A 27,706-nucleotide genomic window follows, 5' to 3' on the forward strand; every position below is an offset into this window, starting at 1 on the left:
CCAACCTAAAGGGACATTTTGATTTATTTGGCTTTCCGTTTAGATTACGAGGTCGCGTACTACTAGTCTGCAATTAACCTGATAGCACATTAGCTCTTTGAAAATCACTCTTAATTTATTTCGCTACTTACTGATTCTGATTCGTTATTGATCTCTGGCATCTTATTGCATCTTTTGCATTAGTTAGTTGCATTTCACGTTGTGAAGTCACATTTGCATGAACCTGCAAAGTGGACGTGTGTCCTCTAAAACCCAGTCTCAGCTTGTTATGGAACCCTCCGCCATGGAGGACATCCGTAAGATCATTCAAGAGTCCTTTGAGAAATATAGCGCCCACGTCACCACGAAGCTTGATAGCTTCAATGCCCGCCTCGAAGCCCTTGAAGCTGGTCATGATCGAGGGGCAAACGACAGCGATGTTGAAACTTCCCACATGAGCGCTAGTCGTGTTGCCCACGATGTCGAGGCTTCTCAACAACACGTTCACCATAGTTACCAAGAGAGCCCCGGCACGGTTCCCACAACGCTATAATTATTGAGACGACATGTTTGATCCGGATATGCCTCGGGGGTTACGGACCCAACTTGCGTATAGAGACTTTAGGGACCCTGAAGATCATCTCATCAAAAATATCAAAGTGGATGCTCCCACTTTTGATGGTCATTTGGATCCAACAGCATTAACTGACTGGATTTATAAAATGGACCACTTCTTTCAGTAGTACAACTTGTCAGAGGATAAGAGAGTGCGATTCGCTTAGATGAAACTAGTCGGTCGAGCTAAACTCTTCGGCAGAGCATTAAACAACTTTTATGCAGGAGGAACCAACCGCCCATAACTGATTGGATAGAAATCAAAGAAAAGTTGAAAGAGAAATATCTACCACATTCATACCACGGTGATCTGTTAGACCAGTGGAACAATCTTAGGCAGGGGGTAAAATCTGTTAGTGACTATGTCTCCTAGTTTGAGGAATTCATGATGAGGTGCGATGTCGTCGAAGACGAAAGAATGACATTGAGTCGCTTCTGACGCGGTCTTAATGAGGACATTAGCCGAGAGTTAGTTCTTCGTGAGATCACTTTGTTAGACCAGGCCTATTCTTTTGCCCTAAATTATGAATTGGTCATAAATCAACAGGCGTTGCGACCTGCTGGTCGACCTCCTTTACCCTTTGCTCCATTTGGAGCCAGACCTCAAGCAACAACGACATCCCGTAGGCCCAGTCAAAATGTGTTGCCCGCTAATCGAGATAAAGGCAAAGGACGAATGCATGATAACACGCCATCAAACGATCCCCGACAAGATTACAGATGTAAACAAGCGGGGCATGTGGCAATGAACTGCCCACACAAGGCGCTCTATCTTGGAGAATAGGAGAACACACTTGATGACGATATTGTTGAAGAACAAGTCTACGAAACCGACCCTGATGACATGCAGGAAAGTGATGACGATGGTACTCCCGGGGCCCATCCCGACGAATGCATTCGGCTTGCTTTAGGCGTCGTTCGATGTTTTCTAACCCAACCTAAAGCGACCGATGACTGGCGTTGCACTACAATTTTCCACACCTACATCAAGTGCGGGACCAAGGATTATAAAGTGATTATTGATAGCGGTAGTTGTATCAATGTGGTTTCATCTAGCATTGTGTCCTGCCTCGGGTTGAAAACAGTTCCTCTCCCAAATCCATACAAGGATCTTGGGTTGACACTTCTTCCATTGCCATCGACGAACAGTGTCGTGTCCTTATCCACTTTCTTTCTTATAAAGAGGACATTTGGTGTGACATTGTTCCAGTGGACGTCGGGCACATTATCTTGGGCCGCCTTTGGCTTTATGATCGAGATGTGACCATCTTCGGACGTTCGAACTCTTGCTCATTCATTTTTGGAGGCACAAAGATCACGTTGAACCCCTTACGTCCTTAGCCAACCCATAAGGATAACAAGAAAGAAGCATCTAGTAACAAGAGTTTACCCATCATAAGTCCAAAGAAATTTGAAAGGGAAGCAACCAAAGAATCCATTGTGTTTGCCTTGTTCGCACGCGAAGTTGAGATGTGGCTCCGTTACTGGACGAGTTTCACGATGTTTTTCCTCACGATCTTACAGATCATCTACCACCTATGCGTGAGATCCAACACACTATTGACCTAGTCTCGAGAGCATCTCTTCCCAATTTGCCGCACTATCGAATGAGTTTGATCGAACATGCCAAGTTACAACGCTAGGTACAGAAGTTATTAAAGAAATGATTTATTCGTGAAAGCTTGAGCCCTTGTGCTGTTCCGGCATTGCTCACGTCTAAAAAAGATGGAACGTGGCGCATGTGTGTTGATAGTCGAGCTATAAATAGAATAATGGTTAAATATCGTTTTTCAATTTCTTGGCTTGACGACATGCTAGATATGATGGAGGGGGCTATGATTTTTTCTAAGATTGATTTAAAAAGTGGCTACCATCAAATTCAAATCCGATTAGGCGACGAAGGGAAAACTGCATTCAAGACTAAGGACGGCTTGTATGAATGGTTGGTGATGCCTTTTGGGCTTTCTAATGCCCCCAGCACATTTATGCAGGTCATGACACAGGTACTCCGGCCATTCACGGGCAGGTTCTTAGTGGTGTATTTTGATGACATCTTGATTTACATGCAGTCGAGGGAGCAACACATGGACCACCTCCGACAAGTATGTCAAACCCTTCGTGCTGCCAACCTCTACACCAACAGAAAAAAGTGCTCATTCCTTGTGGATCGAGTCATCTTTTTGGATTTTGTCGTATCATCTGAAGGAGTCTACGCTGACCCCCAAAAGGTCAAGGCGATTGTTAATTGGCCTGAACCTACAAACATCTATGAGGCTGCAGTTTTCATGGACTTGCCACTTTTTATTGGCATTTTATCCATGGATTCAGTACCATTATGTCCCCAATTATTGACTGCCTCAAACGGAAAAACTTCCAGTGAACGCGATCGACTGCTAGAGAATTTGAGGAGATCAAGAAAAGAATGACGGAAGCCCCCATGATGCGCCTTCTTGATTTTTCCAAGGTATTCGAGGTAGAGCGTGACGCCTTCGAGATTGGGTTGGGTGGCATCCTCAGCCAAGAGCGCCATCCTGCCGCCTATTTTAGCGAGAAGCTAAATACCGCTAAACAAACATATTCCACGTATGACAGAGTCCTATGCGGTCATTCAAGCATTACGCTATTGGGGTCATTATTTGCTTCCACATGAATTCGTCCTTTACTCAAACCACGAAGTCTTCCGGTATCTCAACTGTCAAAAGAAACTCATTCCCTGACACGGTCGTTGGATTGAATTCTTATAGGAATACACTTTTGTTCTCTGACATCAAGCTGAGTTCGAAAATAAAGTCGCCGATGCGCTAAGTCGACGGGTTAGTCTTCTCTCCCTCATAAATGTTAACGTCACTGGGTTTGATAGGCTAAAGGAAGATTACGCATCCTGCCCTGCTTTGGGAATGTTTATCTCGCCCTATCAAATGACACGAATGTCTCACTTGACAGCTATTTCCTTCGCGACGGATACTTATTTAAGGCCAACAAACTCTGCATACCTCGGTATGTGACTTCCTCGTATGGGAAATTCATACTGGTGGCCTTTTTGGTCACTTTGGACGGGATAAAACCATCGAGGAAGTTGAACGCCAGTTTTACTGGCCGAGTCTCAAACGTGATGTGGCCAAGTTAATTGACAATGTAGAACATGTCAGTTGGCTAAACATCGCAAGCAAAACACTGGCTTGTACACCGCACTACTAGTGCCTGATTGCCCCTAGCAAGACGTGAGCATGGATTTTGTACTTGGTTTGCCACGTACCTTTCGCAAGCATGACTCTATCTTTGTGGTCGTCGATCGTTTTTCCAAAACCTCGGGCGCTTCAAATGTTGGAAAGTTATATTTTGAGCATGTAGTCAAGTTGTATGGCTTGCCGAAAACTATTGTGTCAGTTCGAGATGTTCGATTCATGAGCTACTTTTGGAAAACTTTATGGCACATGGTGGGCACGAAATTGAAATTCTCGACCGCCTACCACCCTCAAACTGACGATCAGAGGTTGTCAATCGTAGTCTGGAAAATCTTACGCTGTCTGGTGGGTGATCATAACAGAAATTGGGACTCTGTTCTTCCTATTGCTCAGTTTGCATACAACAATTCCATTAATTGTTTTATTGGTATGAGTCCATTTGAGGTTGTTCATGGATTTCGTACTCGAAAACCTTTGCACCTTCTTCCCATATCACCGCATGCTAGAGTCTCTGAGTCGGACGAAGCATTTGCACATCATGTCCATTCATTGCATCAAGAGATTAGTAGGCGAATTGAATTTAGTAATCTTCGTTATAAATTACAAGTTGATTTGCATAAACGTGCTAAAGAATTTCATGTTGGCGACTATGTCATGATTCGTGTCGGACTCGAATGGTTTCCATCGGGAACCGCGAGGAAATTGCAGGCTTGTAGCGTAGGACCTTTTCAAATCTTGAAACGGGTAGGCCCAAATGCATGTCATTGATCTCCCTCCTAATTATGGCATCAATTTCACTTTTAATATTGAGGATTTATTTGCTTACATTACCTCCTTTACCTGCCCCCGATGCCCCATTTGACGCACCTACTCTGCCCCCGCCAGATCTGCCTACCTTTGATCCTCTCACTTGTCCTTTTCAACCCACATAGAAGAACAAGATAGATACTATTTTGGATGAACTAATAATATCTACTGCTGACGGAGGCATTCAGCGTTTCCTCGTCCGATGGAGGGACCGTCTAGAGTTCGATAGCACGTGGATTACTTATGAGGAGCTACATCAGATCGATCCAGATTTTTTGGAGCACTACCAGAGCTGCCCGTTGTCCCACTCGACGGAGTCAAGTTTCTTCCACCCCGGGAGAGTTGGTGCGGACACCAGTCCTAGACCTTCGATCAGGCACGTATATAGTTGCAGACGCAGGAGGGCAGTCCATCCGGGGACACTTTGGCTGGGTGGTAGCTTATTAGAGAGTTTATTTGTTGGGTATTTGGGTCTTTTCTTCTATAGGGGTATTTTAGAGATTTTCTCTTGTCATGTTGCCTATATAAAGGCTGGTAGGGCTTGTTAATATTTGGGGTGGTTATTGAATGAATAGAGTTTTTCTTCCATATTGCGTTTGTTGGTGGATTCCAACACCCCGCTGGTGGATTTCATGGGTTGAGCTTTCATTTCGAATATTGTCCTGCATCAATGGGCCACTTCGAGAGATTCGGAGGAGGAGGATGAGGAGGAAGAGTATGAAAATGGGGGTGACTATAGCGCGGGAGAGGAGGATGCTGAGCTCTCTTTGCATGCCTTGTCGGGGGTGCAAAAACCGTCCACTATGCGGTTGATGGCATGGGTGGGCAAGCGTGAAGTTTCCTTGTTGGTGGATAGTGGATCATCACACAACTACTTCATCAACTCTGGCATAGTAAGGAAGGTTGGCTTAAAAGGGGCGGCGGTGGAACCCTTTGAAGTCAAATTGCAAGTGGGGAGAAGCTCAAATGTAAAGAAGTGGTGAGGGATGTTCAGATGAATATTCAAGGGGTAAGAATTAAAGCCGATTTGCATATCTTACAACTAGTCGACTTGGATATGGTGTTGGGTAATGCATGGTTGAGGAGCTTGGGCAAGGTGCTAATCGATTATAGCACCATGACCATGGAGTTCAAATTGGGAGGCCAAAAGAAGTAGACCGCAATGGGAAGTAAGGAGGTGCGGTCTTGTGAAGCCAACATAATAGAGAAGTTGTGCAAAGGAGGAGCCTTATGCTTTACCATTTTGATGACCGACTAACACCATGATGAAGACAACCGGAAAGAAGAGAAGTTGGAGGGGCTACCTCCAAGGGTTCGAAGCTTGCTTGAAGCCCATCGAGGTGTCTTGAAGGTACCCACTACCCTACCACCCGAAAGAAATTTTGATTACCCCATTCGGTTGAAGAATGATGCCACACCAGTGAATGTTCCACCTTACTGGTATGCCCATTTCCAAAATGGAGAGATAGAAAGACAAGTGGAGGAGATATTGAAGCAAGGCTTGATCCGGCATAGCACTAGTCCCTTCTTTTCACCCGTGTTGCTTGTGAGGAAGAAAGATGGGACTTGGAGGTTTTGCACCGACTATCGAGCCTTGAATGAAGCCACTATCAAAGATAGATTTCCAATTCCTACGATGGACGAGATGCTTGATGAGCTACATGGTACAAGAATACTCACCAAGTTGGATTTGAGGACGGGATATCACCAAATCTGGATGAAGCAAGAAGATATACACATGACGGCCTTTCGGACACATTCAGGGCATTATGAGTACCTTGTGATGCCATTTGGGCTTTGCAACGCCCCGTCCACCTTCCAAGCTACCATGAATGAGGTATTTCGGCCTTACTTGAAGAAGTTCGTTCTTGTCTTCTTTGATGATATTTTGGTCTACTCTTGGTCCATGGAAGAGTACATGGAACACTTAGGAGTTGTGCTAGCCATCTTGGAGAAGCACCACTTCTACATCAAGCCCTCAAAGTGCCTTTGTCCAACCGGAATTGGAGTATTTAGGCCATATTATCTCGAAAGGAGTAAGGGTGGATCAAAGGAAGATTGAGGCCATGGTAGATTGGCCACTATCCAAGAATATTTCGGCTCTAAGAGGATTCTTGGGGTTGACCGGCTACTACCGGTGCTTCGTGAAAGGTTATGGGTTGATTGCTAAGCTCTTAATCTCTATGTTGAAGAAGAAAGATTTTGAATGGACTCCGGTGTCAAGAGAAGCATTTGATAACTTGAAGAGGACTATGACACGAACACTGGTCCTAGCACTCCCGGATTTTTCCATCCCCTTTGAAGTCTACACCGATGCAAGTGGAGATGGCATCGGAGCTGTTTTGGTACAACAAAAGAGACCTTTAGCATTCATTTCCAAAGCCTTAGGATCCTTGAAAAAGGCTTGGGGGATGTATGCTAGAGAACTTCTAGCCGTGGTGCATGCCGTTAACGTGTGGAGGCCTTATCTGCTTGGGAAGAAGTTCACCATCATCACTGACCAACAAGCATTGAGGCATCTTTTGGAGCAAAAGATTGTGACCCCCGAGGAACAAAATTTTTTGGTCAAATTGCTTGGCTTTGAGTATGACATTGTTTACCAATCGGGGAAGGAGAACAAGGTGGCGGATGCACTATCAAGAAAGGAGAGGAGCCCAATGCTTTGGGCGGCCGATGGAGAAGAGCCGACTTCCATGGCTCTTAGTGTAATCAAATGGCGGATTTGGGACCAAATCAAGGAGGCAAACAAGCTTGATGCTCGGGCCAAGGAAATCATGGAGAAGATTGAAGCCTCAACCGAAGGAGTGGCAAATTTCAAGCTTAGGGAGGGGCTGATTTTATACAAAGAGTATGTCTATGTGCCTAATGTTCCCAACCTAAGGAGAAGCATACTTGACCACTTTCACAATAGCAAAGAGGGCGGACACTCGGGTTGGCTTCGCACCTACATCTGTGTGAAGCACTTCTTCTATTGGGAAGGGCTAAAAGACGAAGTTAAAGCATTGGTGGCCGGATGCACAACATGTCAAAAGATCAAATATGACCCAAGGGCACCAATGGGCCTCCTTCAACCACTTCCTATTCCAAGCTTGATTTGGGAGGATATTTCGATGGACTTCATTGAAGGGTTACCCACCAGCAAGGGGTATGAAGTCATCTTGGTGGTGATGGATCGGCTAAGTAAGTATGCTCACTTCATTCCCATCAAGCATCCTTGCATAGTCAAATCGGTGGCCATAGCATTTGTGGAGTTGGTGGTCAACCTACATGGGATACCAAAGAGCATCGTCTTCGATCGGGATAGGATCTTCATGAGCACATTTTGGAAAGAATTGTTTACATTTCAAGGGAGCACATTGAAGGCTAGCTCATTCTATCATCTACAAACGGACGGGCAATCCGAGGTGGTAAACCGGACCCTTGAGCAACACCTAAGGTGTTTTTGCCACAACCAACAAACCAAGTGAGGAAAATTCGTTGCATGGGCCGAATATTGGTAGAACATAACCTACCATGCATCCATCAAGATGAGCCCATTTGAGCTAGTCTATGGAAGACCTTCCTTGGGATTACACCGTTATGTGAAGGGTACGGCAAGGAATGAGGAGGTTGAGCAAGAATTGGTGGCAAGGGACAAGGTCCTAACTAATGTCAAAAGAGAGCTTAAGAAGGCACAAAAAAGAATGAAGAAGTACTATGATAGAAACCAAAAGGAGGTGACCTTCAATTTGGGTGATATGGTATACTTGAAGTCGCAATGTTACACCCAAAAATCCCTCAAGAAGAACTTCAGCTACAAGCTCGCACAAAGGTTCTATACTTCTATGGGCCCTTCAAGGTATTAGAGAGGATAGGAGAAGTAGCCTACCGATTGGACTTACCCACCACTTCAATGCTACATCCGATGTTTCATGTATCTTGGCTCAAAAGGTTGGTAGGTGATCCTTCATTAATTGAGCAAAATTTACCTACTATTGATGAAGAAGGAAGGCTATTGCTCCAACCCAAGAAAGCCATCAAATATCGCATATGGAGAAATGGGAGAGAAAGAAGGTATGGCAACTTTTGATTCAAGGGAGCGGAATGCCAAAGGAGGAAGCAAGTTGGGAAGACTATGATACGGTGGCTTGACGGTTCCCACCTTTTATCCTTGAGGATAGGGATAGTCTTCAAAGAAGGGGGAATGTTGAGGATCTCTGCAAATGACACCGTCGGGGCCCTCAATCAAGGAAGACTTCGGGCCTTGAAGAAGCCAAAGGAGGGTCGTGCTGAGACCAAGACCCAAGCTTGGGCCAACTCCTTTGCTTGGAGGGTTGGCCGAGCCTTGGCCAAACACCTCCACAGTCGGCCAAAGTTCGTGTGCGCCAGCGTGCACTCGCGCCCGCACCCGCTTGCATCTGGCCGTACCATGCGGTAGGGCTGCCTGCGCGCTAGCTTGGCCGGCCATACCGCGCGACAGGCTAGCCTATGCGCATGCCCAGTGCTAGGCCAGCCCTGCCAGGCCATGCGCCCAGCCATGTCGCCATGCCAGCCACCACCATGCCTTGCCGTGCGCCCAGCGCCGTGCCTACTGCCCAGCGCCAGGCTTGCCAGCGCCATGCCGCCAGCCATGCATGCCTGCCATGCGTGCCCGCAGCCACCATGCCTTGGCAAACCTGCCAACCATGCGCCACAAGCAAAGCTTTGGCCTTGGCCACTTGGCCAAGGCCCTCTCCTCCCATGATGAGGTTGGCCCATACCTTAGCCACTTGAGCATCCTCATGAAGACTATAAATAAGCCTTGAGTAGAGGGATTTAGCACTTTTTTGTCTAAGTGAATCTTCTTGTATTTCGGCCTAAGGCTTGGAAAGGCTTTTGTCTTTGTAATCGGTCCTAGAGTTATTCTAAGGACTTGCGCTAGTGAGAACCCATCATAGTTCCACTAGATTGTTCTTGTTTGATCTTGTTTTGGGAATAGAAGCAACCTTCAATCTTTCCTCAAAGAATACTTGCATTGTTTGTTTGTTTTCATCAGGCCAAGGGTCGGGCTAAACTGCAACCAGTAGGCCCGCCCCTTGACTTGTTTCCACGGCCACTCGACGGAGTGAATCCCCAACCGGCGTTACCCTAGTTCGGCCCTTATTCACCAACTCACAAGGTGCGCACAAGGGGTGCAAAACAAGGATTTGGCATGGAGGCTTCGGGCCGAGAGCCTTCCTCCATCAACCAGCCGGAACCGGTCCTTTTCGTTCCGAAACCGGTCGGTTCGCACCGAGTCAACCCGATTTCGAACTGGGTTGACTGTGGGCACTATGACATTATTGCCACAGTGTTGCAATGTTCCGAACTAGTACCGAACCGGTATACAACTGTATCGACCGTCGACCGGTACAAGTCTGAGTACCAGTTCGACGACCTTTGGTAGAAGGTATATCAAGCATATTTAAAGATATAAAGTACGTAATGTTTTATAAAATTGCAGTTTTAAGATTTCGCCAGTCAAAGATTCTATCTTAAAAAAACAATTAGCTTTTAAGGGGAACTTTAATTTGAAAAGAAAATAAAGTTAGCTCTTTTAAAGTTTTGTTGTTTTTAGTTCTGTATTGCTCTTTTGTGTCTTTACTTTCACAAATTCAGTTTAGTATTATATTTATTTATCTCGTTTCATTTTTATAACCATTTTTGTGTAGTTAGTCTTCATTTTATTATTATTTTGTTAGCTTTGTAAAGTGTTTTTCATATTAATGTTGGTTTTATATATTCTTTCAAAATTTAATTTATTTTTATCTTTTCAAAGAAGAATGTGATATTGGCACCTTTTAGTTGCACTAAAAGTTCCCGTGTGGCAGAAGGATTGATATGATGTTTGAGGGTTTCCTCAAATAAAAATGTGCCATAGCTAGCAGCATGTTGGTATGGGGAAATTTTTGCGGCGACAATCTTGTAACATTGTTTTCCAAAAATTCTGGTTTTATTTTCTTTTGTATCTCATTTTGCTTCCGTTTCTGTTCATTTTCCATTTTTATTGTCCCTTCACAAATTCAGCATTGCATTGTTTTGTTTCATTGTATTTTCAATGCTTTACTCTTTTTATTATTTTGTTTCTTCTAGTTTTCAATGTGGTTATGTGTGTATTCAATTTTGCATATTTATTTGGAATTTCATTTTATTTTGTTAACCTCTTTGAAGAGAATGCTTCGGGTGCTGCTTAGTCATAGAAACAAGGCTGGTTCAATTTCCGAGGGGTTGGTCAAATAATGATATGCAATTCTAATGTGATGGTGATGCAAGAGAACTTGTTTGTGATTGCACCATTTGACATGTCTCTTCCTGAGACTTTTGCTTTTGTATTTTTCTTTTTGTTCTGTTTTTGCATTTTCCATTTTTCTGTCATCTTTACTTTTACAAGTTCAGTTTATTTGTATTATCTGTTTCTATATTATTCCTTTGCAGTTTGTTTTATTATATTTGTTATCTGTTTCTATATAGCCTGTTTTCTATACATTCTGCCATATGGTTTTATATATATAATTGGTATTTCGTGATACTGCCGGGGCTTGCCCATCAACACAAGATGCCCCTCCTGCCATGTTGTAGGGGAGTGCAATTTATCAGGCATAGCATTATTTATGATTGGTTGGTCAAATAATGACATGGCAAACAAGTTCGGTTTTGTTTTTTTTGTTAGTTTTGTTTCTCTTATTTTTACTATATATATATATATGTGTGTGTGTGTGTGTGTGTGTGTGTGTGTGTGTGTGTGTGTGTGTGTGTGTGTGTAGTTCTTCATTTTATTTTCGTTCCTTTTTATTTAGTTTTTGTAATTTTATTAAATTTATGCTTTTTAGCCATTCCCATATATGATGAGGCCCGGATAATGATCATGATTATATGTGATACAGGTTTAGGTATTTGATTTTTAAGTACGTCTGTTTAGTAGAAGGAATCTTTGACTTTTAGGTTTCTTAGTTAAGATGGATAATAGAGAAAACATGGCAAAATAGAAAGTTGGGCCCATATTTCTTTCTCTGATGCCCAATACAAACTCGCGAAAATATGAGGAGTCAAGAAAACTTTGTGAATAAGTTATGCAAGCTTATGAAATAATTGCATAGCTCTTAGTGAATTCGTTTATTAATTTGAATTATTCAGCTAATGAAAACATTACATACAAGACAAGAACTTCCCACTAAGTTGGAGAATTTGTTACTTTGTTCCAATTTGAGGTGGAGCTGGCATCTTGCTTAGCTTAGGTGCACAATGTGAATTTGTGGCACATAGGAGGTTTGCCACCAATGCTTAATATGCATCCTATGCAATCCTTATAATGTCTATTTCATTTGTTGGCTTGACAAGCCAATTCTCTCCTTTCTGGTCGTTTAGCTGAAGCAAATTTATTGACATCCGCATGCGGCTCCAATACTTTTGGGTGATCGTGGCATTATCAAATCAAGTGTATGTGAGAAAAGAAGAATGAGTGAATCTATTAGGTAGATTGCAAGAATGGGGGCGGTGAATTGACATGTACTGTTTCATATGCTTTTGGGTGTTTGTAAAGTTCCTTCAGTTAATTGTATATAATATGACATAAGGAGAAAATTTGTAGAGAGGTTCAGTGGGTCCTCATTTGTAACAAGCCAAAAACAGCAGTGCTATATAAAGTTCGAAAGGACAATGTTGAAAAAGCCTAGTTAGATTCACCTAGAACACTTGAGTATGTCATGAAAACCAAAGGGATTGCATTCTTGTGGCTGAAAAAGAAAGAAGAAAACGATGAGAGTGGAGCTTGTCTCTTTCCCAAATTTCAAACAAAAAAAGGGAAGTTTACCGGCTTGGGGTGGGATGAACAATTCGTGCTTAAATATCATGACTTGAGGAGAAAGATGGCGTCCGATAAAAGCATTATACCTCTCACAAGTTCCATCCATAATACACAGAAAAATATGTGCATAAACTATACATGCATACAACATCAATTTCTTTACGTTTACATGGAGATGAATGGAGACGAACGGTGTTGGAAGTTATACGAAAGTAACATCAGTCGGTAAGGCTAGCTTTAGGAAAACTACGGTTAATATGAGCTAAAAAGAACTTTTTCCGATACCATGTTCTTGCTCCCAGTAACTAAAACTTGCAATACCGACTAATGGTTTGAAATTTGAATTTGTCATCATTTGTTGCAGAGATGTTCCCTACTTGATTTTTCTACAATCTATAATTAATTATAAGTTTTTTTAAGTAAAGATACTGTTTCTTTTTTCTTTTTTTTGGTCCAGACTCAATCCATGTCTTCTTCTCCGAGGGATCTAAGCTTCATTGATCGCACCAGTGATCTTGGATGGAAAGAGTAGGCACGTCTTAGTCAATTTCATACTGGCACTATAATTGAGAGTAAATTCATAGCATTACCTTCTGATCTAAAATTTTCGCACTCTCTATCTTGCTAGCTATCACAGGGCCCAGCCTATTGTAGTTGACACAGGATTCTACTTGGCAATGAGGACCACAATTTTTTATGCTCCAGTGGCGGTCAATCCCATATGCTTTCAGATCCTTCACAGGCACCTTTCTCCCCTCACCACCATTATTCATCAATTTTAAATTCGTCCAGCTGCGGTCTCAACTTTATGATGTTTCCCATGGGTCATTCCCACCCGATCCTTTAGGATTATTGTGCTTTAGGATTATTATCCCAAGAAGGCTACTTTCGTTCTGTTGCATGCAACTTCCCCAAGTTCAAAAACACGACAGGGAAAAATGGCTGTGACGTTTATGGTGTGGGACGCTTCTCCAGAAATGCAAGCAAGGGTGTTAAAATCCTAGAGGCATCGCGATATCAGATAGAGCACATCATGATCGCATGAGTGGTGGTATTTCTCTGAGCTAGTGCCACCTTCAGGACATATTTTTCCACCCCATATTTGATGGGTTTTTTGGTATCTGCTGTAACAACGCATGCAGAGTTGGAAGGGGATATATAATTCTTGGTATATATGGCTCTGCCCTGTAGATGGAGTAGCTGCATTGGAGAAACACTACCTTGCATATGCTATTCACTGTGACTTTGACAGAAAAAAACAACAATGCCAAACGGCGTCTAAAATGTTCAGTTTCATGCAGTGTGATGAATAACCCTTTATGGAGTTCTTGGTTTGGCTGGGAAGATCAACTGACGAGGATATAGAGATTGACCAGTGTGCTCACCAGAAAATTAAACTCAGCATCATATATCATAAGTCAAGTATATTTCTCTGGAAAATATTGCCATGATTCAGCTATTTCTAAATTTCTAAATAATACAAGAATAATTTCTGAAGCCACATGCCTGATTGGTAGAAAATAGGAGGGATCTTTGAAACATGTGCTCCATATTCCAGCTGCTTTTTTTTTTTTTGAGTATCATGGATGATTTGATTATGATGTACGTGGAGGCAAGTTTCAAGCTTGTGGTCATTCTTTAGGTAGCATTTGGCCTAGATTGAGAGGCTATTTTAATCAGGGCCATAGCAACATGTTGCTTAACCTCACTCAACTTCGATTTTCGCTTGTACAGGTTGAATTTGGTTTGGCAGACATAAACCAACTTTATGTCAAGTAAGGCTCAGGCTGAGGATCATGCAGCCTGACCTAATGTCAAAATCTTGAGACTAATCTCTTCTCCTAGACCCACTCAATCCAACCCATTATTGTTCCAACTCAGCCCAGTATAATGATTGGAGAATAATTGCCCAACTCTTATACAAGGTAGATCTCTCGTGCATAACTAAAACAATCTTGGATATATAGGCTGTTTTTTTTCCTTGTACACCTAAAGATGCTGAAATATTAAGAACGAACATATGGGCAATCCATGATATCTGATTGGGTTAGAATGGCGAGGTCAGAAGGAAGAGTAGAAACATCGTAGAAGTAGCAATTTAGATATCTCCTAGCCCACCAATCAACTTGGCAATTAGCTTTTCAAAAAATATTACTCGCCCGGGACAAAGTTAGCCTCGAGACAATTGACTAAACATCTTGCAAAGTTGGATGCAAGAAGCTTGTAGGAGTGCCATTTTGTATCACGGATTAGGTTAGAAAGAATTGAATTTAAGAATTTAGGGAGTGAAAATAAAGTTTAAGATGAAGTTTTCAGCTAGTCTCGGCAAATGACGTGCCAACCATTCCGTTTCTTCCTTTAATGATCAAACACAAACCGTGCCATATGATGGGTTCGGTCTGGAACAAGCATCTATCAGACCAACCCGGTCCAGAGTGGAATTGGAATCGGAGTGAAGCGAAGAGCAGAATGAGAGAATTAGGGTTAGGGTTTATACGAGATCGCGAATTGGATGCTCCACTCCTCTCCAACTTTTCCATAATCCATTGACCTCAAGGGTACGGATCCAATATTCTCTGCTCAGTTCTTCTTCTTCCGAGTTCCTTATCTTCTCTTTCTATTCTAATGCCATACCTCTTTGTGGTTCCTAGGCTTTTCTAGGGTTTTAATTCCCTTCTCCTCACCTGATAGACGAAGAAATCCAGGAATAGAGAAAATTTTCTTTTCAAAAAAACTCTTTTTGAGGTTTGATCCTGGCTTTGCCTTATCGGAATTGAATTAGATTCTCCTCAATTTGTTCAGTGGATCGCCTAAAACAGTAGAAAAAGAAACAACTTTTGATCCAAGAATCTTTTTCACTAGTTTCCACTGGTCTGAGAAATTTATAGTGGCGGGTCCCTCTGTCATTGCTACTGATCTCCAGAATCGATATAAAAGAACTGGAATTTCCGATGAAAAGAGGATCGTGATGCGTAGAGTGGTTCCTTTTATGCTCTTATTTGATTGCGTGCATTTGGATTAGAGATGGGCCTTCTCTGTCATCTCCATCCCCTAAAAAAGACGGCAAGAAATGCTGTTAATTCCTCTGATAAATTCACGAAGTTTGTTTCTTGGCGCAAGATTCCTCATAGCCCTGCTATTTTGGTTAGCTCTATCATTCATTTTCCCAGATTATATGATGGAATTTCAAATGAGAGTTCGATGCCTATCAGCAAGCAAATGCGCCAGCACAATGACAGTCAATTTGAGTTTTGTGGAATGAGCTTTCTGCTTGGTTTTCAGAAATCCATTCACAATCTATCAAAAACCCAATTTTTTGTTGAGCCTGCATCTGCCGAGGAAACTTCAACTTCAGATAGCAGGCAAATCTCCGAGGATGCTGAAAAGATTTGTAAGATTCTCTCCAACCATTCCAATTCTAGCATACCATCTTCCCTAGATGAAGCCGGAGTATCAGTTTCACCAGTCCTTGTGGCAGAAATCCTTAAGAAGCTAAGCAATGCAGGAATGCTTGCACTTGTGTTCTTTCGTTGGGCCGAGAAGCAGCAAGGTTTCAAGAACAGCACTGAGAGCTTCCATCATCTAATCGAAGCACTTGGCAAGATCAAACAGTTTAGATTAATCTAGAGCTTGGTGGAGTCTATGAGGCAGAGGGGTCTGTTGACCAAAGATACCTTCGGATTGATCACTCGGAGGTATGCCAGAGCTAGGAAGAATAGAGAAGCCACTGAAACTTTTGAGAAGATGGGTGTGTATGGCTTGAGTCCGGAATTATCAGACTATAACTGGTTGATTGATATTATGAGCAAATCCAAGCATGTTAAGAAGGCCCAGGAGATCTTCAATGACATGAAGAGGAGGAGAAGATTCAGTCCTGACCTGAAGACCTACACCATTCTTTTGGAAGGTTGAGGGCACGAACTGGACTTGAAGAGGTTGAAAGCTGTTTATCAAGAAATGATCGATGAAGGCTTCAAACCGGATGTTGTAACCTATGGGATACTTATAAATTCTTTCTGCAGGTCTAGAAGATGCGATGAGGCCATAAAGATCTTCCATGAGATGGAGGCAAAGAATTGCAAGCCAAGTCCTCACATATACGGTACTCTGATCAATGGCTTGGGTTCCGAGAAAAGATTGAGTGAAGCTTTGAAGTACTTTGAGCTATCTAAAGCTAGCGGTTTCGCCCTTGAAATACCTACTTATAATGCTGTAGTGGGTTCTTACTGTTGGGTTATGCGATTTGAGGATGCTTTTAGAGTAGTGGATGAAATGAAGAGATGCAGGATTGGTCCGAACACCCGTACTTATGAAATAATTCTGCATCATCTTACAAAAGCTGGCAAGACATAAGATGCCTATCAAGTTTTTCAGAGGATGGGCAGGGAGGCAGGTTGTGAGCCCCTGCTTAATACATATACTATGATGGTTAGCATGCTCTGTACCGAGAAAAGAGTAGATATGGCTTTGAAAGTATGGAAGCAGATGACCGAGAGGGGAGTTCTTCCTTGTATGCACATGTTCTCAGCATTGATCAATGGACTATGCTATGAAAACAAGCTGGATGATGCTTGCAAATACTTCCAAGAGATGCTGGATAAGGGGATTAGACCTTCAGGCCAGTTGTATAGTAAATTAAAAGAAACTCTTCTTGATGGTGGAAGGAAGGATTTGGCCATTGATATGGGTCTGAAGCTGGAGAAACTAAGGAAGACCCCACTACAAGGTTAAGGATAATGGTTAATAGTACTGCACAAGTTTTTTCACAGTTTGACATGTTATCCTTCCAAATGTTATTCGTCAAGCATATTTGGCTGCCTAGAAAAAAAGGCGAAGCCATGCTTCCCAGGTGGATGAAAACATCACAATTTGTTCAGTATTGTTACCAATATTTGCGAAATATATGGAACACAATGAGTATATCAAGAAGTTTCTGAAGCTACTGGATTTTTTTCTTTTTATAGCCATTATACTGTCTCAGGCAGCTTAACAAGGTACATCATTACCAGGAAGAGTCAGTAAAAGCTGCTCTGGTGAGAGTAGGTTGCATAGGTTTAGGGTATCTGTAAACTCTCTTCATTTTTTAGGGCATCAATGATTCCGCTTGGATCTGAATTGCTTATTAATGGGAACTCTGTATTGACTTTCTGCTTTTTTGGGGAGCACTGTTCATGGAAGTACCACAGCCATATAATCTCATGTAGAGTGTTTTCTCATCTAAGGTTCTCTTTTTGTGTTACATATTTTCTGAACATAAATTTGTTAGTATTGTCAATGTCTTAGCTTCCAAGCCCACTCAAAACGGCTGGAAGTTAGAAAGGTAGAAAATGGTCGAAGTCTGTCAAGGTTAGCATGAGATCAATATGTTAGTTGCAAGGAGGGTAATACTCGGTGATATTACAGTACAGAAATCATTTTGTCAAAGTGGATGACTACTGGACAGCAAAGAGAGCTGAAGGACCACCAGCCAAAGAATTTGTTGTTTGATGTGGCCATGAAACTACCAAATCAAGTTCAGTTATTACCATAGATGGATCATAAGGAATGCTAGGATCTTATACCTGCCTCTGACCTATATCTACAGCAAGATTTTGAGAACAAGGAAAGCTGATAAGAAAGGACACAACAGTACAAGACATCGAAAACCACCTTGCTTTCAATAGCCTTTAATGTACAGTCTTTAAGCAAAAATCCCTGAGAAAGTAGAAGAGCAATTTCATTGAAATTTTTACATTACGATTCTAGCATCTCCTCTAATTTCCCATCTGTACCTTTTTTTTTTTTTTTTTTTTAGTTCCATGTAAAATGACTTCAGCATCAAGGCCTCAAAGATAATCTTCGTTCCTTTCTTCAGATTTTCAAAAATTGGGCTTGATTCAGTTTCTGTGCATCATACTCTTGTTGAAGCCTCTTTCGCCTGCTCTGTTCCTTTATCCTCATCATCCCCACTGCCAGCTTTTTATCCATTTTGGGAAAGTTTCTGTTCCAAAGGCAGATTCTGCCTCACTTTTTTACTCCCCACGATCTTCCATAAATCCCACACACAGGTTTTTGGAGGAGTTGAATCTGTTATTGGTGCAACTAAGCTTGGTTTCCCATCATCTATAACGGCATCTATCGATCCATATGCCTTGGCCTCCCAAGGGTTCATGAAATTGTCACGGTCTGCGTCCACTTCCATCTGCAAAGCAGTATAAGTGGAGTTGATGATGATGATGAGCTGATGGCAAGAACAATTCTGGAAAAAATGACTAACAATTGCAAGAATTTTAATTATGATCCCAACTGCTACCTGTTGCTCAGGTTTTCCTGTAATTCTTGACCAATTTTGTTCATCTTCACCCTATGTTACATCATTTCTCTAATCTGTAATCCCATTTCAGTTGCCTGGCATAACAAAAAAATAGAGCACAAGTAAAATTGAGAGAAACAACCACCTTTGTTCAAAACCGTTGGAGGAAGAACCTCTATGTGAACATGAGTGCAACTAAACATGCTTCATTTATAATATAATTGCTTGATATTATAAAAAAGCATGGTTCATAATCAGGTTAAAGAACTATAAAACCATAAAATAATCTCACCAAAACAATGGCATGCTTATTAAGAAATAGGTTCTCCATTAACCAGACTTTCATTCCCAGCTTACACGATGTAATGTCAACAGGCTTACTCATCCACGTTAAAATGTGCAATACACCATAAAAATAAATCAATAGCAATGCAGATACCAAGCTACTTGTATGGACCTAAAATCACAACCAAACCTAGCAATGCAGATAGTAAGATACTAATAAGTATGCATTGACCATTTATAAAAATATAAACACCTAGAAAGGTTTTAATCTCGGCTGAGATACGGCTGATATCTTAGCCGAGATATCATTTTGTATCAGGTCCTTATCTTGGCCGATATCTCAGTTTTTTTTTTCCAGCTTTCCATCTTGACCCAGATGAACCAAGATCCTGACAGGATCACCTAAGTGTCAGTCACCCACAAAGATAGCTGATATCTCAGCTCATGAGAACCTTTAAACCTGGAAAGGAAGAGGCAGCAATCAATCACTCACTTTGCCACCAGCTGTTCCTAGTGGTTGATGAATCATGACTCCTACATTTGGCATGGAAAATCTCTTCCCTTGGTTCCAGAAGCAAGCACAGATGAACCCATAGATGCTGCAAGACCCAAGCAAACAGTAGAAACAATAGCTTCGCATAATTTCATAGCATCATAAATTCCCATTCCTGCAAATATTGGTCTGATGAAAAAAATGGCATTATAGCATCGAAAGTCCAAATAATATTCCTTGAATATAATATATATTTTTTAAACACAGCCAATGCATATGGTAACATGGCAAGAGATAGAATAAAAAGAAAATTAAAATAAGGATAAAATATTGTGATCTGCAAAAATATTGCATTGAGCCGTACTTGTTATATCTCCAAGTTCCAGGATTTTTTTTTTTGTGAATCTGTAAATTTCAACTTTAGATTTTATCTATGATGCACCAGACAAGAAAGAAAAGAAAAAAAAAAAAAAAAAAAACAAGGCACAGAACATATGCCAAATATGACAAATGCTTTGAGTCACCAACCACCGGAAAGAAAGGGACAAAAAAAATTTGTACCACATCATGACCTGAATATTGACTGCGGATTCAGAACATCATTTCTTATTAGTTAATCCAAATAAGATCAGGGTGTGCTAACATTCGTTTGAAACCTAACTTCTTCTGGAAAGACAATATGAAATTCCCTAGTATAAAAAGAATATTATCTATGGAAATGTCAAGTTTTTCTACTTAACTAAAACTGAAACAGACCTCAGATCGTAAACAAACTAGAAATTCATACAAGAAATAGAAATATGGAAAATAAACAGCATCGGCTAATTTAGGTAAACCATGATGTCAACAAAATAAAGAAAATATGCATAAAGAAAAAAGAAAAGAGGAAGAAGAAAATTCGAGAAATAGAAGAAGAGAATATACAAAGAAGAGCAGGGTCTAGTGATAAGAGGGTAGACCATTGGACTGGTGGATCAATAGAGAAAGAACCATGCAAATTCTCTGTCAAGTTAGGGCATAATTAAACATGTCAATCAGAATTATGGGCCAATATGATTACATCAATCATCATATTTGTTGGGGGAAAAAATATCGCCACGCTCGCCCAAGCAGGGGTCGACCGAGCAGATCCCCTCCGGGCAGGGGTCGACCGAGGAGATCCCCTCCGAGCAGGGGTCGACCGAGCAGATCCCCTCCGAGCAGGGGTCAACCGAGCAGGTCCCCTCCGAGCAGGGGTCGACCGAGCAACTCCCTCTGACCTGTAGGCGGCCAAGTAGAACCTCTTCGACCTGGAAGCGCCCGAATAATCCTACCAACCCAAAGACGCCCGACCTGCGCGCTGGGGTCACATCCCTCCGTAGCACGACCGGAGGACTACGTTTTGCCTTCGTCGACGATTAATGTGTATGGGTCCTGCAGGCATCCGGTCCACTCAACAATCAAAGCGCATGGCACCTGCAGGCCCTCAGCTCACTCAACAATTAAAGCGTATAGCTTCCGTTGCCTACGGACATCAAACCTCTTACGACAAATCTGCTTGGTTACGATGTTGGGAACCCGCCCATGCCGCTGATATTTCAAAACAAAAATCAGATGGCAGCGGAAAGGGGGCATGTGCGGGATTGACGTTCATCGCATGAACGTTGTTTCGAGACCTTTCGTAATTAGGTAAGAATTAAAACTTTTAAAACTAATAGGAAGATCAGATCTTTACCTTGCGCGGGTAGATGATCACCGCAAATCTGAATTCGTGGTTTTGGAAGAGGGTTCGCTTGAAGCCGTTCAAACGTCCGGCCTCTACGGGTATCCACACGAAGCAGGATCCGATCCAAGCTCTCTATCTCACCGGGGTGCTAGCTCCCTTGCAGAGATAGCTTTGATGGCTGATGTCCTCCCTCTCAATCAACTCTTGATTGTGCTTGGAAGGAGGAAGAAGAAGGATGAAGAAGAGGAAGAAGATGAGCCCCTACGCAGCCTTCTGCTGTTCCTTGCGTTGGATGAAGGAAGGGAAGGGAAAGGAAGCCGCCAACTCTTGGCTTTTCTTCTCCCTTTGCTTGCGGCTGAACCAAGAGGAGGAGAGGGGGCTTCCACGGCTTGAAGAGGAGAAAAAAGATTCCTCTAGGGCGCCGGCCCTAGTCCTCCTTTAATAAGGATGAAGGGCTCCTACAAGTTAGGAGCCCTTGACAACTTTCCAAGAGGGGGCGCCGGCCCCCTCTCTCTTCATGTCGCACCTAATCAAGTGGAGAGGGGCTGATGCCCCTCTTACTTGGTTAGCCTAATCCTCTTCCAAAGAGGATTAGGTCCCTCTTTCATGGTTTAATCCTAATCTAATTAGGATTGGCCAAATTTGGGTTCAATCTATGCTAGTCCTAATCCAGTTAGGACTTGAATGAACCATGACTCAATTGAACTCTTCAATCCTAATCCAATTAGGAGTCATGTTGATTCATTAGATTAATAATTAATTTAGACTTAAGGAATCCTAATCCAATTAGGATTTGTTTAATTTTAGTCCTAATCCAATTAGGACTCTATTTGAATCCGAAGTCCTAATCCAATTAGGATTTCTAGGAATCCTACTCCAAGTAGGAATCCAATTTTAATTCAAAATTCCTAATCTCATTAGGATTGTAGGAATCCTATTCCAAGTAGGAATCCCAGTCCTACTCCAACTAGGATTCCCAGTCCTAATCCAATTAGGACTCTAGGAATCCTATCCGAAGTAGGACTCTTGTTTCAAGTCCAATTAATTAATTCCCTTTGTTCCTTTCTTCAACTTCTTATCAATCAAATTGATTACATGTGATTCCTAATCACGATTTCAACCATTGGATCGGTCAATACTTCTAGTGTGTGTGACCCCATAGGTTCTATTCTGACTGGTAGTGAGATATATTGTGATCTCTATCTCAATATCATTGAAAACTCCTTTCAATGGGTTGGAACGATTCCAACTCAACTCATTAGGGTTTATCGATCATCAAGATAATCCCTATGAGTCCCACCATCCACCAGTGACACCTAGCAGCATGTAGTGGCTACCTAGCAGAATGGAATGATGAACCTCTAGGTGCAGTTAACATGTGATACAGTCCTACTATCGTGGATCCCTACAGGACGGAGGTCATGGACAACTCGTCAAACCCCATCGTCTGTCATATGTCAAGATTTATTCGACTTGAGTTCGATAGTGGAAAACTCTTTCTCCACTTTATATTACTGCCCTGGCCAAGGTCTTAGAACTCAGTCTAACAAATCACATAGGATCACTCCTCTTCTATCAAGGTTGATAGATTCCTTATAGGTGCATACCCTACTCCTACAGTGAACTTACTGCAGCCAATCTACACTGCATGGACCCATATGGCTAGAGACCATGTATGTGTGCAGTCAAACTACAATAACCTCACTGTGAGTAGCCGAAGCACCGCAGGTCAAAGGACCAGTCACACTACTGCAACATCAAGCAAGTCACTGACGAGTGGATAGACATCCAAGTGACTTCTTGTCTTGGTCACGCTCAGTACCCTTGTTCTCTAACAAGCACCTGCACTATCACTTCAGTGTCCCTGCACTGTGGACTCAAGTCTCGTCCATCCAGAAGGAAAGTGATCTGTGCACTGATCGGATCGATCACCGTCCTCGTGATGATCCATTGATCAGGAGCATTTAGAAATTAATCACCAATGATACATGGCTCAAATTCTCAACTCTTGAGAATATGTATCATCATCTTATTAATTTCTTGGACGATTCATAGACACATAAATAATATGAATGAAAAGATGCCTTTTATTTATTCAATAATAAATAGTCAAGTACAAAATTATGTCCCTAGAATCAACAATGTGTCAGCCAAATTGGCTTCTAGGGCATACATCTAACAATCTCCCACTTGCACTAAAGCCAATTGGTCATATATCTTAGGCCCATCTTCTCAAGGTGGGCTTCAGTCTTTTGCTGACTCAGCTGCTTAGTGAACGGGTCTGCCACGTTATCCGCGGAGTCTACTCTCTGCACCTCTACATCATAGTCGCGTATGAAATGGAAGCGCCGCTCTATGTGCTTGGATTTCTGATGAGACCATGGCTCCATAGCTTGTGCTATGGTGCCAATGTTATCGCAGTAAAGTGTTATGGCATCTAATGACATTACACCTAACTCTGCAATTAACTTTTGATCAGAAGGTTTCCACTGCACCCTTAGATACGGCTTAACATTCAGCTTCTAAGGTAGAATCTATAATGATCGGTTGTTTGGAACTCTTCCAATTTACTGAACCACAATTGCACATATTCTGATGTAGACTTTCTATCATCAATATGTGTGCATCCTTCTACCTTCAACTCTGATCTTCTCCCAAAGACCAAGAACATGTCCTTAGTTCTTCTCAAGTACTTAAGACTGTTCTTTCACAGCTATCCAGTGCTTCTTGCCTGGATCCGACTGATATCTGCTTGTGACACTCACAGCAAGAGCTATATCAGGTTGTGTACACAGCATGGCGTACATGAGGCTTCCCATTGCCGATGCATAGGGAATCTTGCTCATGTGTTGAATCTCTTCAGCACCTCCTCTATGTACATCTTCTGTGAAAGGCCAAGCATTCTTTTAGATCTATCTCTATAGACCTTTATTTCCAAAATATAGGATGCTTCCCCAAGGTTTTTCATGGAGAATTCTTTTGACAACCAGACCTTGACCGAGGTTAGCATGGGAATATCATTCCCAATCAGGAGAATGTCATCTACGTACAGTACGAGAAAAACGACAGCACTCCCACTAACCTTTTTGTAAACACACGGTTCCTCTTCGTTTTTGATGAAATCAAACGTTTTGATTGCGTCATCGAAACGAGTGTTCCAACTCCGAGATGCTTGCTTTAGTCCATAGATGGACCTTTGCAGCTTGCAGACCTTGTGATCTCCATCACTGGAAGTGAAACCCAAAGGCTGTTCCATATAGATATCTTCATCAAGATATCCATTCAGGAAAGCAGTTTTCACATCCATATGCCAGATTTCATAATCATGAAATGCTGCAATGGCAAGCAATGTTCAGATGGATTTTAGCATGGCTACAGGTGAAAAGGTCTCCTGATAGTCAATGCCTTCGCGCTGACTATACCCTTTCGCCACAAGCCTTGCCTTATAGGTCTCTACCTCTCCATCCGAACCTATCTTCCTTTTGTAGATCCATTTGCATCCAATAGGTACAATACCTTCTGGTGGATCTACTAAGGTCCAGACTTGGTTGGAATGCATGGAGTCTAACTCTGACTTCATAGCTTCCAGCCATTTCTCGGAATCGATATCAGATATCGCCTCGTTGTAGGTTTTGGGATCCTGTATGTGATCCCTATCTCCCACTAGGAACATTTCCTCGGTATCCTCTTCTAGTATACCTTAGTATCTATCGGGAGGATGGGAGACCCTACTAGATCTACGAGGTGGTCGAGGGACATCGTGTACTGGCTCTGTATGAATGGGTTCAATAGGATCCATGACTCGTTGCTTTTCAGAGACTTTCTCTTCAAGCTCAATTTTCCTCCCACTGCCTCTATCAAGGATAAACTGATTTTCCAAGAAGATGGCATGACGGCTCACAAACACATTGTGATCCTCTGAGACGTAAAAATTGTATCCTAATGACTCTTTAGGATATCCTATAAAACGAGCACTTATGGTCCTAGCCTCTAACTTGTCCGCCTGTAGTCTCTTGACATGGGCCGGACATCCCCAAATCTTGAGATGACCCAGACTTGGTTTCTTACCATGCCATATCTCATACGGTGTGGTAGGAACGGATTTAGAGGGAACTCTATTCAATAAATAAATCGCTGTGAGTAAGGCATCCCCCCAAAGGAACATAGGTAAATCAGTGAAGCTCATCTTGGACCTGACCATATCCAATAGGGTCCGATTCCTCCTCTCTGACACCCCGTTGAGTTGAGGTGTACCCGGAGGTGTCCATTGTGAGACTATGCCGTTTTCTTTGAGATAGTCCCGGAATTCCCCACTAAGGTATTCTCCTCCTCGATCTGATCGAAGAGCCTTAAGAGGTTTTCCAGTTTGTTTTTCTACTTCATTCTTGAACTCTTTGAACTTTTCAAAGGATTCAGACTTGTGTCTCATAAGATACACATACCCATACCGTGAATAATCATCGGTAAAGGTAATGAAGTAAGAATAACGTCCCCTGGCTAGCACATCGAATGGGCCACATACATCTGTATGTATTAGGGTAAGTATTTCAGTGGTCCTCTCCCCATGTCCTACAAAGGGCAGTCTAGCCATTTTTCCTTGAAGACAGGACTCGCAAATTGGATATGACTCGGAAGTCAATGAGCCGAGAAGCCCATCTTTATCCATTTTGTTCATCCTATCCTCTCCAATATGGCCAAGTCTGAGGTGCCACAAATATCTTTGGTTTATCTCATCTCTGGATCTTTTGGATCCTTTGGCACTCACATCTTGCTCGGTAACATTCACAGATACATCCATATGTAAATGATAGAGACTGTCAATCATGAAACCACGTGCGACTATTTTATTTTTCAAATAAATAGAACAGCAGTCTTTGTCAAATGTAAAAACATGACCTTCCTGTGCTAGACATGAAACAGAAATCAAATTTCTGCTAGCAACAGGTACATAATAGCAGTCTCTAAGTATTAAACTAAATCCAGACGGTAGTCGCAGATGGTAGGTGCCCACAGCCACAGCAGCAACTTTTGCCCCGTTGCCAACCCTAAGGGTTACCGCACCTTCCGCCAGCCTTCTACTTTCCTTTAGACCCTGCATGGTAGTGCACAGATGAGCACTAGAACCAGAATCTATAACCCAACTAGAAGTAGAAGAAACCGTTAGATTAGTTTCAATTATGAGCAAGTCTATACCTTCTGAAGGCGTGTCACCTTTCTTGTTCTTCAGGCTCTCGAGGTATGAAGGACAGTTTCTCTTCCAGTGGCCTTCGACATTGCAGTGGAAACATTTTCCTTTGTCGTTAGCCTTTTTCTTTTGAACTTTCTTCTTTGGCTTCTTGTCTTTCTTCTGCTTCTTAGCAGGCTTCTTTTTCTTCCAAGTAGACTTTCTCTTGGAACCAGAAGTCAACTCAGCAGCAAGGACATTGCCCCTTGAACCTTTCAAGGCTCCCTCAGCAGTTACCAACATGTTGATTAGTTCAGTCTTAGTGCATTCAATCTTATTCATGTGGTAGTTTACTATAAACTGACCAAATGAATCAGGAAGTGACTGTAGGATCAAATCCACTTGTAATTCCTTGTGCATGTCCATACCGAGCTTCTCAAGCTCCTCTAGGTCCTTGATCATGGTCAAACCGTGATCATGGACAGACTGCCCCTCGCGCATCTTCTCTTTGAAGAGCCTCTTGGACACTTCAAAACGAGCTGTGCGACTCTGCTCACCATACAACTCTTGCAGGTGTGCCAGTATGTCCCTAGCAGTCTTTATATTTTCATGCTGGCATTGGAGTTCATTAGACATGGATGCCATCATATAGCATTTTACTCTAATGTCATCATCCAACCACTTTTTATGCATTTCATGCTGAACATCAGTAGGGCGTGCTGGTAGTGTGGGGATATCTGAATCGAGTATGTAGCCTATCTTCTCACAGTCCAAAACTATTTTGAGATTTCTAAGCCAGTCTTTGTAATTGGTTCCGGTCAGTCGGTTGGTCTCAAGAATACGGGTCAAAGGGTTTGAAGCCGACATTGTATCTGCAGAGAGTAAAGATTCTAGTTAGACTTTTGTACTTGATCCTAATTTGTTATAAGGTCTTTTAGAACAAATGTAACTCCCACTATTTTCTCGAATCCCTCACACTCCCCTGGTAGGGAAACGGAAATCCCACACAACTAGGGTTTCTAGTGGGTACTGCGGTCCCACCAATTTACATGCCACCTCACCTAACAGTTATTGGTGACACATAGATGGATGAGTGTACAACTCTTGTACAATGCTTCTCAAGCATGTTGCAGTGTAACTTGGTCTCTAAGCCATGAAGACCTCACCTAACAGTTATTGGTCCCATTTCTTAGTTAAGTCAGACCCACCGTATAACCGTAGGAATAAAGTCGTCATTGGGTCCTCACCTAACAGTTATTGGTGCCCAACCCCACCTTTACCCTACAACATCTCATGTCTATAGAGAGGTCCAGCCCCCCGATGCAACTTGACCACTGTGTCCAGCCGAGACAAATCAACATCAGAAAGGCCTTAGCAGCT

The 27,706-nt window shown here is 42.3% G+C and overlaps 1 protein-coding gene and 2 pseudogenes across 6 annotated transcripts in view; 2 read left to right on the plus strand and 1 right to left on the minus strand.

Moving 5' to 3' along the window:
• Nucleotides 1-27,706, plus strand: part of LOC103697642 (pentatricopeptide repeat-containing protein At1g71060, mitochondrial) — a 98,531-nt gene that overhangs the window by 6,839 nt on the left and 63,986 nt on the right. The gene's annotated exons all lie outside the window — the stretch shown is intronic.
• LOC103721096 lies at nt 15,053-17,603 on the plus strand (annotated as a pseudogene).
• The window catches only part of LOC103721097, a 38,100-nt pseudogene continuing 27,947 nt past the window's right edge, over nt 17,554-27,706 (minus strand).

Source organism: Phoenix dactylifera, chromosome 4 (genome assembly GCF_009389715.1).
Source record: "Phoenix dactylifera cultivar Barhee BC4 chromosome 4, palm_55x_up_171113_PBpolish2nd_filt_p, whole genome shotgun sequence".
Classification (NCBI taxonomy): Eukaryota; Viridiplantae; Streptophyta; class Magnoliopsida; order Arecales; family Arecaceae; genus Phoenix; species Phoenix dactylifera.